This window comes from Erithacus rubecula (genome assembly GCF_903797595.1).
Source record: "Erithacus rubecula genome assembly, chromosome: 2".
Lineage (NCBI taxonomy): Eukaryota > Metazoa > Chordata > Aves > Passeriformes > Muscicapidae > Erithacus > Erithacus rubecula.
In genome coordinates this window covers 70,530,979-70,542,632 of record NC_136685.1, presented here as the reverse complement: position 1 = coordinate 70,542,632, position 11,654 = coordinate 70,530,979, and positions in this window count along the sequence as shown.

Sequence of the window (11,654 nt, the reverse complement as noted above, 5' to 3'; positions counted from 1 at the left end):
GATTGCAGCCATATAGTATTCTTAATTGAAAAGCTGAACAAAGAAAAGAAAATGTCATTATGTCTTATTTCCAAGCAGTATAATTAAATCATTGCATGAATAACACAGCTTCCCTGAGGTCACCCAAAAGATCAGTAGTAATGTAGGAAGAGGTGTAAGAACTTCAGGTGGGGGATTTATCCAGGTTTATCCTGAATACAACACTGTTTCTCTAACTACGAGAATCCTAACAACCCAGAGTCCTGGATAGTTGCTGATTTCTACTTGCTCTACTGCTTGCTCACAGGAAAATGCTGTAGTTTCTCCAGGCACTTGGAAAGAGAAAATGCATGAACTATTTGCATTGATAGCAACAGAAGGCGATTTCTAAACTTCTATATTCAGGAGATGTTGATTGTCTTTTTAACACAACTGCACCAAAAGTATTTTTACAGCACTTGCTCTTAAAATTAGTTGCTTCATGTCATCACATGAAAGACTTCACATTGAAGTTCAGCTAACCATTATTCAGTATTTTTAAAAAAAATAATATTTATTATGAATTTAAACTAAACCAACACAACTTATTCAGGTCTGGCATTCAGTGAGCCACATCATCAAATATTCAGGAGACCTGCACAATCAGGTTTTAATTCTGGCTAGAGTACTTGACAAATTTTCTGTTATATAGAAAGTTTCTTTCTTCTCCTCCCTTGATTATGACACTGTTCTCAAAACAGTTATTTGTAAGATATGCCCCTGGCATGACATTTCATACTCACATGTTGGAAATTTGCAGGCTAGCATCTGCATGGAGCCTTTTGCAAGGAATTGAAGGCATTTTTACCAAATGCCTAAACTCTGTAATTTACTCAGAATATTCACTAGCAAATTTTTCCTCATTGGAAAACAGAAATGTGGCTTTCATGTGGCAGCCTCGTGCCAAATAGAAATTTCCCCAGTTTGCCACATAAACCAGAATGGTTCAAAGGATCTGCAATCAAGCACTGTGGTGTTGTCCTAAGTGGTGGGTCAAATGCAAGCTATGGCATAGCAAAGCTGAAGTCAATGTTACACCATTTTTCCCAGCTGAGAATATTGACTTCAGCTCACATCTGGACATTTCATGTCTTCACAAGACACTTCTGTCTAGGAATTTGTGAAAACTCTCTATGTCTGGCACAAAATAGCCCATACAGAAAGGAAATTACAGCTCCTCACAGAGTCTCTAAGTGTCAGAGCATTCAGCAGCTCGATGGGCCACTGTTGATGGATTCATAGAAAATATTAACCTTAAAAACATTAATATTAAGCCAGAACCACACATCAACTATATGACAGCAGCAGCTGGGAAGCAAGATTTCCAATACATGCACTTACACAGTATACAAGCACACATGAGCAGGCACACCAAATTTCAGCTTTTGTTTTCATTTGGTGTTTGGAAGAATCTGGGATATCTTGAAACCCTCTTTTTTTTTTCCTTTGAAACTTGGTAAAACGCAGAAACCTCATAATGAAAAGCTGCTACCCTCAGCTTCTGGAGCCTTACCACCACTGGCCTGAGAACTCCAAACCACTGTGTAGCATGGGACATAGCTCTCTTCTTCCCATGTGAGAAATGTCATCCTAAACCTGAGACTCCTCACAAAAAGCTTTTGAAAAAATGGATTTTTTCCTGAAAAGTTGCATTTTCAAGAAATCAGCATTTCCAAGGGAAGAGGTGTTTAATAAAAAAAAATTCCCAACTAGTTTGTGCGTGGAAAAACCCTTGATAATGTATTGATTGGCACCTTGATGCATGTTTGCATCCCCAGACCATGTCCTTATTATTATACACACATAAAACTATCATGCCTTTCATCCTGAAGGAATGGGAAAGTAGTCCTAGGGCAACACAGACATGATCCAAATGACTGGGTCCTGTCTTTGGCAAATATCTGAATCCCATTTGCCCTTCAAACCAGGGCAACAGGAGCTTGTCCTTTGTGGAACTGGTTCTCCAAATTAACTGCAAATCTTATGGATTGAGGTCAACAAGACAGCAGAACTTATGGCATAAAGAATGGGGATTTACCTTAGATTTGGACCTCAGTTGCTGTGCAGTTACTTGATATCTGTTTGTTTGTTTTGTTTTGTTTTTTAATTTTGGCATATGTCTGCATGCATATGCCAGTAAATATTATGATCTTTCCTGCAAATATGTACTAGATCCCTCCAGACCAAATTGCTTTAAATAAGCCTATGTTTTTAAATGAGCACAGCCATGTCAACACTGATATATAACATACACATTTGTAAACTCCATCAGAGTTAGAACCAGGGCTCAGTTGTACCAGTCTGGCAAAGGTCTCAGTGGAATACTTTACTCTAATAGCCAAGTACAGAAGTGACTATTCCAGGAACTTTGAGAGACACATGCTTGGCTCATTTTTATTAGGTATGTCTCTAAATAGTGGTGCTGTGCTGGCTGGCACAGAATAGGGCTTGGCCCTCAGCATTGCATAGGGAGCATAAACTTGGCAAGTCTGCCTTACAAATCACATATAAATCAGACCTGCCCAGCAAACTGGTCCCATTGCTAGAGTTCCTATTCCCACACACAGGATTAATCTTTGAAGCCAAGTGCCTTAAAGATGTTTTTGTTTAAACTGTGGAGATGTAAACATTAAGGTTTCAAGGAGTTTATTCCTTCAGCAAATATTTTTGCAACACAAATAGCAGTTGTCCTATTTTTATATTGTTTTGTATTTTCTTTGTGAAACATAAAATTTAATCAACAATAATCTGATGAGAAAAGAACATACACCTGAATTAATTTTTTTTTAATTACAGCTGGTGTTTCACAGCTTGTCTCCTCCCACATGGTTGTGTATATTTGTTTTGCTCTCTCACATGTGTATATGCATATTATTTTATATGTGATTTGAGATATGTGCATCGAGATTTAAACTGGAATGTTAATCTTTTATCTTGGTGGGACAGAATACAAAGTACTGTAGATTAATACATATTTATAAAATGACACATTTTGGTCTATATCATATTTTTTTCCAAGGAGCCTTGTTATTAATACAGCAGGATTAATTATTCTGGTCCTGGAAGTTTTTTAAATGGGGATTTCCTAATCTATTCATGCTGTTTCTGAGAGAAGGGAAGTGTAGGTGCATCCACTTCCAAGTGAAGTTAGTGTGCACAGTGTTCAGCAGTCTCAGCTGACAGTCACAGGATGAATAACCAGAAATCACTTCTAAAAAATGTTGACTTTCTGTTCAAGTTTGAAGTAGACAGTGGTTCGAATGAGGCTCGATTTTCTCAGCTCTAATCAGTATTGGCTAAAGACTTAAGTATTTTAACCCTTATCCTTGTTCATCACACATGAGAGACAGACTGAAACCCAAGAAGAAACCACTTATTCTTGAAGTTGTGTATAAAGTTGCCTCACAAGATTTCTGGATTGCAGCCAAAATTAATTGATATGCAGAAGACAATTATGATTAAATGTGTATGTATATATATATCACATCATGTAGCTGGATGCTCAGAAGGTGAAATAGAACTTCTCCACAGAGTATAATGTTTCATCTTTAAAGTGGAGAGAATTTTATTGGCTTGAAAAGTAGATCTCTAAATGAAAATATCTACAGAGAGAGAAGTTATGTTTGACAAGCCTGTTCCAAAGTAATACTCCTAACACTAGTAACAGCTTTTATAATTGAAACAAACAGATCACATCAGTGAAATTCATTTCACCTACAAAGTTTGTAGTTGCTGCCATTAACAATTACATTTGCTACAAGTGTGTGGGAGTAACTTATACTGCTGAGTGTATAACACAATTTATTTTCTCATGAAGACAGACTTTTGTAGTTAAATGAATTTAATATAGTGTTAAGGTTCTCAAATAGCTGTACAAGTTCACCATTATACTTAACAGAAGTTGTTTTCCCGAAATTCTGTAAATATAAAATGTACACATATGATGCTGTGTGCTTCTGAAAGGTAAAGCATCAGTATTTATTCTTAGGGTACTGCTACTCAAGGGAAAGGCAGTAAAAAATACTAAGCATTCACTGTATTTTCTCTGCAAGACATTCTGCCTCAAAAAATCTGTACATGCAACTTCTACAGCAGCGAATTTTTCACAAATCTTCCCAATCCTTGTGGAAAGGTATTTGCCAATTTTCTATTATTTTCAGCAAAGGATTCACTTAATAAACTGGCAGAGTGCTTGCAGGGCAGAAGGTTGGAACATGCATGGAACAAAGAAGGATCACTCTGGATGTTGTGGTCCCCCAGAAGGATGAGAGAAATATTTATTATTCTTGTCATCTAACTAATGATTTGGGGTCCATTTGTAATGGTTCTGAGTGCAGATTTGCTACATCAGTCCCAAATACCCATTTAGTGATAAAACAGAATTCCTGTACTGGAATACCCACTTCAAAGAAAGGGGATGCAATTTAAATTGAAGAAATACAAGACAGAGATAAACAGAATTGAATGGTATCAAGTGCTAAGCTTAAATGCCAAAGTTGTCTGATTACATGAGCAGTGATTTATGATATGGAGAAGCATGAACTCTTCCAGTGGGAAACAGTAAACAGAACACTAAGAACAATGCTAGGGTAAAACAACAACAGAGGTGGTATGTGAGCAGAGATTTAAGTAAAAGAAATGGGGAGATTGCAAACTGGAAGAAGCATGGCCCAATTTCCACATGCAAGGATGGGAAGGGAGGATAGAGCAATGAAACAAAAAGGGTGGGAAGGACAAAAAAACACAACAGGGTTCAAGAAGTGAAGGCTCAGCAGAAACAAAACTTCTGTGGGGGCTTTTGTACAGGATGTCAAAGGAGTGAGAGAGAAAAAGAGACTTACAACAAGAAAGAAACAATGATTCAGCTGAGGAAGAAGAAATTATTTTAGCTATTGAGTATTAGGTAGGCTGCATAGGGGAATCTGGGTGTCAGGGAATGCACACAAAAGGAGGCTGAGGTAGGCCATGAGAGCAAAATGATGAGTGACACAGAAGAAAAATAGATAGGTTTAGAAGATTATAGAAGCAAAGAATACAAAATTGAATGGGGACACAAATATTAGGAAGTGTGGAGTGAAAACTAGTTTCATGGTTGTAAATCTGAGTGTCTGGAAAGATGCAAGACTCGCCAGCAGTGATGAAAGAAATGGCATGGGGAATGGGTTTGGAGGAAAGACAAGAATTTCTCTTCTTTCTGGGTAGTTAAACTGGGGGGCAAAGGGAAAGGGGCAGAAACAATGCCTGCACAAAGGAAGATCCTGAATTTGAAGAATTAGATATCAAAATTGCCGCATAGGGATTAGACAGGACACCAAGGTGGCAGTGTGCTGAACCAGGAGAGCAGGAAGTATGAAAGCATGAGAAGATTAAGGAGCAGCACTCAGACATCTGTGAGTCCACATCAGCCAGCAAGAGATGCTCAGTTTCTAAACCTGCACCATGGCACCAAGCCAGTAAGCTACAGCTGCTGCATCAGCAAGACTGACAACATCTGAGGAAGATTTTGAATTAGCAATTTCATTGAGGTCTGCACTTGGCACAAATCCAACAAATACATGTTGAACTACAAACTTTCCATATGTTAAAATTACTGATTCCCCTGAAAGCCGTGCACATCTCATGGAGGTCTGAAACAATATCTTCTGAGATAATTTAGCCCTGGCAGCTAGAGCTACTTTACTAAGGGTAACCTTCCAAAACTTCACTGTCTGCAGTAAAGAGAAGTGTTAGAACTGATCATGATCTGACAAGGGTTGTATTTTAAAACAGAGAAAAAGCTTCACAAAGCAGCAACATCTCTGTGTCATATGCCCTGAAATAACTTCCACAGAAATCTCTATATTTCTGGTCCACAAACTTTAGAATGCAGTGCTGATTTTATTTAAGAGAGAAAAAAAATCTATGTAATGTAGATGAAGCAAGGATTTGTTTTAATCAGCCTGGACATTTACATGAATCATAAAAATAACTGGAATAAATAGAATCAAAATTTAAAAAATATGGGATATTAAACCTCAGCACCCCCGACCTCACCTCAGGTAAACATCAGGTATTAAACCTTGCACTTCCAGACTCAATCCATGCTGTGACTAAAGAGCAGCAGAAGAACTTTCCACACTTTCCTGCTGATGTTGGTCATTATCAGGGGCAAAATATTGGTATTGCACTGTGGTTACCATGACAAGTTCCTGTGACCTTACCTGTGCCTGATGAAGGTACAGGTACTCAAATAAGCAGTTCCAGAGAAGTCTAAAGGAAACCTTAGGCTGCTCACTGACAGTGGCTCATTTTCCTTCTTCTCATTGTTTTAAAAAAAAATTAAGTACTTGGAGAAATCTAAAGTTAAATGAAAATTATAGTTATCAAGAAGAGCTCTTTTAAGTTAGTTGTAGAATCAGCTTGTGGCCATAGCTGAACATGACAGAATTTTTGCTGAACCACAGCAGAGCAGATCATATGTTTGCCATGTGTCACATTAACTCTTGTAACACATTTGAAGTAAGTATCCACTCCCAATTTTAAAAATCTATGTCAGAATAGCGAGTCTCAAAATATGCAACACCAATCTTCTGCTGTATTTATTCCAATGAAAAGCAATTTACAGAATTTAGCCAAACTGCCAATTCATTCCATATCCAATTCTCCTTCCAGTCTAGCTCTCCACTCATGAAAAAAAAAAAAAAAAAAACCAAAAAACCAAGACTCTTGGGAAAGGAAGCTCATCACTAAATCCTCTCTGTGGAAGGTGGATGAAGAAAGCACTAGACAGAGGGAATGAACTGTTAAACCCTGGTCTGTGTTACCATGAGTGATGAAGTCGAGGGGTAGGTACTCTGTTGTTCCATCAGTGGAGGGGAGTGGAAAGATTTGCCTGCCTGGCACCTTTCCACTCTTGAGAATAGAAGATCAAAAGCCCTCTTTAGTGTAGAATATAAGGACAGAAAAGAAGAAAAGATGGAAAATTATTCCTTCAGAAATACAAAGTGGAGGAAAGCTTAATGAACTCAGATTAATTTTCAGAGGTAAAGAGGCCAGAGAAATCACAAAGTCTAAAAAAAAAAAAAAAAAAAAAAAATTCAGAAAATAAGAGATTGAAGAAGAAAATTTGAGTTTTCCGCCAGGGGAGAAGAAAGTACATGAGATGTTGAGGTGATCATGAATCCTGCCTTAATATGAAAGGAAAGAACTTGTAAATAAATGGAAAAGTGAAAGAAAAAGGAAATTGACAAGAGCTGACAGGAATGTGAAATGTTTAGGATTTTATGATTAACAAAGACCAGGGAAAAAGGAATGAAGGACAGAGATTTTTTTCCTAGAAAATGTCAGCCTGGTCCTTAAACAAACAGTCAAAATACTGTGCATGGGGATACAAATGAATAGGAGGGAGAAGGCTCAGTCAGACTGTGACAACAAATATGACAGTGAATGAGAAAGAAAGAAGCTTGTCTTTTATTGAAAAAAAAACTGCATGTGCATAGGACATTACCAAAGTCACAGTGCTTCTTCCAGAGGTGATACACAAGGTAAATTCAGGGACAAATACAGCCAAAATGAGGAAAGAGCCAAAAAAATATAGAGTGTATCAGATAGACAGACAAACAATGTGGAGAGAGGTAAAAAGTCTGCCAAGTATGAAACTGAGTATAGAGCTGAGTTGGCAGATAATACAATCAAGAAATTTTCCCAGCTCTCTGTCTGACAACCTGGTTTATTATAGTTTTATAAATGTTTGAAATTCGATTGAACATTTCTGAGGAATATCTCCATAACTATGTCAGCAATTGGATTCCCCACCTTCTCTTTCTTTGAATTCTTCCATCCTGCAATGGTTGCACACTCGCTCTTGATTGGTAGTTGAGGTGTGGGGGGTTTACCATTGGATTTTCATCTTAAAAGCAGCTGAGAAATGGATCAGTCCTGTCTGAAGGTAAAAATCGCTTTTTCAGGCTGCTGCTGACACAACAGATCTTTCATCAGAAAACAAACAAAAAGGACCATTTTCCCCACATTCTGCAATTTTTTTTTCCACTATAATTTATGTAGTAAATCTCAGAATTGTCCCTTGGTAATCTAAATTAAGCTGAATAAGTTTTTCCCTTCATCTATGGGATTGACTTACTACACAGAGGGTAGAGTTAGTCTGCTGGTCCTTGGCATTGAAAATGCAAATTGAATCCTGGCGTTGACAAGAATGTTTGGATTTGGTATAAAAGAGACTTAGTCACGGTACATTTCCAGCTCCTGATTATGCCAAAGCAGGAGGGCTGAGTCAATGCCAAGAAACAGCGGTTGCCACTTCCCCCCTGAGGGAAGGAAAAATGGATAGCCCACTCCTGGCCCACACGCACTTTCTGTATTTCACTCTTGTGAGCTGCCTGAAGAGACACTACAAAATAAGGAGATACATGGAATTTTGAGTCGTGTGTTTATTTTTGTTGCGGGTATTTGTTCAGAGGAGACTTGCATAAGGAAAGTCCTCCATTACTGTCTCAACAAACACTTCACCAAAAGGTACCAAATGGCTTCCAATGTTTTCCAAAAAGAATATTTCAAATAAATCCATATTTGGGTCTTTCTTCATTTATGCACATATCCAGTAGTCCTTTGCACACTGTAATATGAGCTATATTAATTTAGGTAAAGACTTCTCATTTCTTACAGAAAACTCAGTTTCTCTGACTCCTTGTATAGACTTTTGCCTCAAAAACCGAATGGACATGGAGCTGTGTCCTGAAAAGCTTCTCCTGCATAGTTTCTGGTTTATAAGGCAATAATGGGTGAGCCTTTGTATGTCCTCAGGTGAATGGACCAATAGTAGCATTAACCATCCTCATATAAATGAAAACCTAAAAAATCTATTAAAAACCCCTCATCTTAACCAAACTATAATTGTGTATTTCTTCTCTGTTATTTTTTCATTCTGATTCCCAAAAAAATGCATTCTAAAGCATGACTATTAAATTCAAACACTCACAAATAACATAGATTTAATAATATCTTAGATTCTAGTAGACAAAATTCATAAGACAAATGAGTATCACTCATTTTCCTGTATGATGTAACTATCTGAATAAATTCATTTTGTCAAACGAGGGAAAGGAACAGGAATTGCATATTACAACCTTCTCTTTCCAATTAATTAAGACTCATAGGAAAATCTAGCTCAAATGTATTTAATGTTTGAAGGGGTTATATGGTAGAAATAACGCTACTGAAAAGAATAGGAACTTAGGAGTTGCATTTGCAGGAGGAGGAGGAAAACAAAAAACTACCCAGATTCTTGTGGACATCTCCTGTCTCAAAGTCACAATTTCTTGCTCGCTGGCCAAGCCTGACAATGTTTTTTCTATATATGTTATGTACCATAAAAATCATTAAAATAAGTTAAGGGAGTTAAGGTGGTGAAGTTTTCTTCCAGGAGATGGGGGATTGTTTTTAATTTTGGGTTTGGTTTGCTGCTTTGGGTTTTTTCTTTTGCATGATCTTCATTAAATATTATGGCAAATAAGGACTAAAAGCCATGTTGAAACTAAAAGCAGAGAACTTTGCAGGAAAAACTTCCTCAAAGCTGACTCTATTCATTAGAATGAATAACTTTTTTGCAGCCTTCACATCATTGAGGGCTGGGCATTCCCTTTCCTTATCCACAAATCCTTCCTTTTGAATGGAAGTGCATCCACTAACCTGATGTGGAGGCATTGCCTCCCCAAAGTAATCCTGAGATTATTAGCAGAAGTTAGTTTTGTCCTCCAAATTCACTTTTTCCTCATTAAAGCTGAGGTTGGGTTTCAGGGGTCCAAATGTTCAGAACAGCCCCTCCCAAATTGTTAAGGAAAGACTTTCTCTAAGGGGACCTCTGATAGACTGAGGCATGGTGTTCAGCCTGAGGAATGTTACTTTCAACTTTTTATACAGATGACAGAGAACATTTTCATATCCACCTTTTTTTGTCATGTGTTAGCTTAGTGATCCACCATGAATATGCACTAACATTTGAAAAAGAGAATGCTTAGTCTAATAGCACCACATTGGGATGCACTGGAGTATTCTGGATGTTACCATACAAATAACTGAAGTCCATTTGGTTTTAAATTCCCATCCCTAGAAATATTTTTCCCAGGGTTGTGCAACATCACAAGAAGTCCTCAGATGTTCTGTTGCCTTCTCAGCTTACTGTTTCTGGATAAACATAGGTATTTTTGAAGGTAAGATATTTGTGATTGTTTTTTTCTTTTAAGTTTTTGGAAGTCTCTCTGTCTTGTAGTTGAACTTGGATTCCTTTGGATTTAACAGCTGAAGATGTTTATGTTTGGAAAAGTGTATTCTTTGTGAAACATATGGATTTGTGAAGATAAAACAGCACAGCAACTGGCAAAATCAGAATTGAATAGGGTGTTAAACTAAAGGATTTTGAAGTGTCATGCTGACAAACTTTGATGCAACAGGCCAAATTCCAGTTTTAGTTGTGGGAACTGAATTAATGTGGGAACTCCCTGCCCCTCTCCATCCCCAGCAGAATTTGCCTTCTTATGGCAATAAAACTGGAGGTTCTGGTCTTCATTAGGTACATCTTTGTCTCATGGAGGGACCTTGAAATTGCAGCTTTCATTTTTCTTATCCTCCTGCCTTTTTTTTCCTAGCCTTTTTACTTGACTTTCTGGGTGTAGCTCTTCTCTGAGTTAGTCACCCTCAATTCCCTTCCCACCTAATGGAAAGAAATGGGTATTTCAAGGGTGTGATTCATCAGGGACCTTTAAAATGTCTGACTGAGGTTTAGATGAATCAGGACTGAACTTAACTGACCAGGACATTGTTCACTGTGGTGGGAATATGGAATTACAAGTTGTGATGGAAGTTACCAAATTCCAGATATCACCATTGAAACCCAGCCTTTGTATTTTAATTTACAGGGGATTGAATGCTGATATTAAAGAGTCATTTCTCTGGCACTCTGTGAAGTTTACTGAGGGTCTAATGACTTTTGAGCCTTCTGTGATTTAGGCTGTCAGCTCAGGAAGTATATATGAATTTGCCTGGAATTTGCAGTTGGAAGTTTTCAGACTCTCTGAGAAGGTGAGGCATTTACACTTTCTTGCTTTCAGAGGAGAACTTAATCTGGCTGTATTTTGAAAATTCCATAAATTCAGTTAATAAAGTGCAGCAGGTGTGTCCCATCTTAGAATTTCCAGCAGCTCTTTTTTTTCCTGTACTTTCTTCATCTTCTCCTCCCCCCACCAAATTCTCACAGATCTCTATCTTGTGTTTTGTTTGAAGAAAATTCCCATAGTCTTGTTTCTTCCTGACCATGCCCATTAGGGACACACAGCTGGTTAAGCAGTCCCACACTGACAGCTTGGAAATCCTTAGCCACAAACCCACTTCCCTGCTGAGGACCCTTAGTGGGGTCTGAGCCAGCTCTGCTCTCGCCTGAGGAATGGTTCAGCTATTGGAGGAAGTCAAATCCAAAGCTTTTCTATTTCTTCTCCACTATTTTCTCATCCTCCTGTATCTCCCCAGCTTTCTGCTTCTTCTTGCTGTTTTATAAGGCTGAAATTACCTTTTTTACCTATCTTCTATTGCTTTCACCAGCCAGCACTCTGGTACTCTGACATCCTGTAGTTAGCACAGCTGTTGAG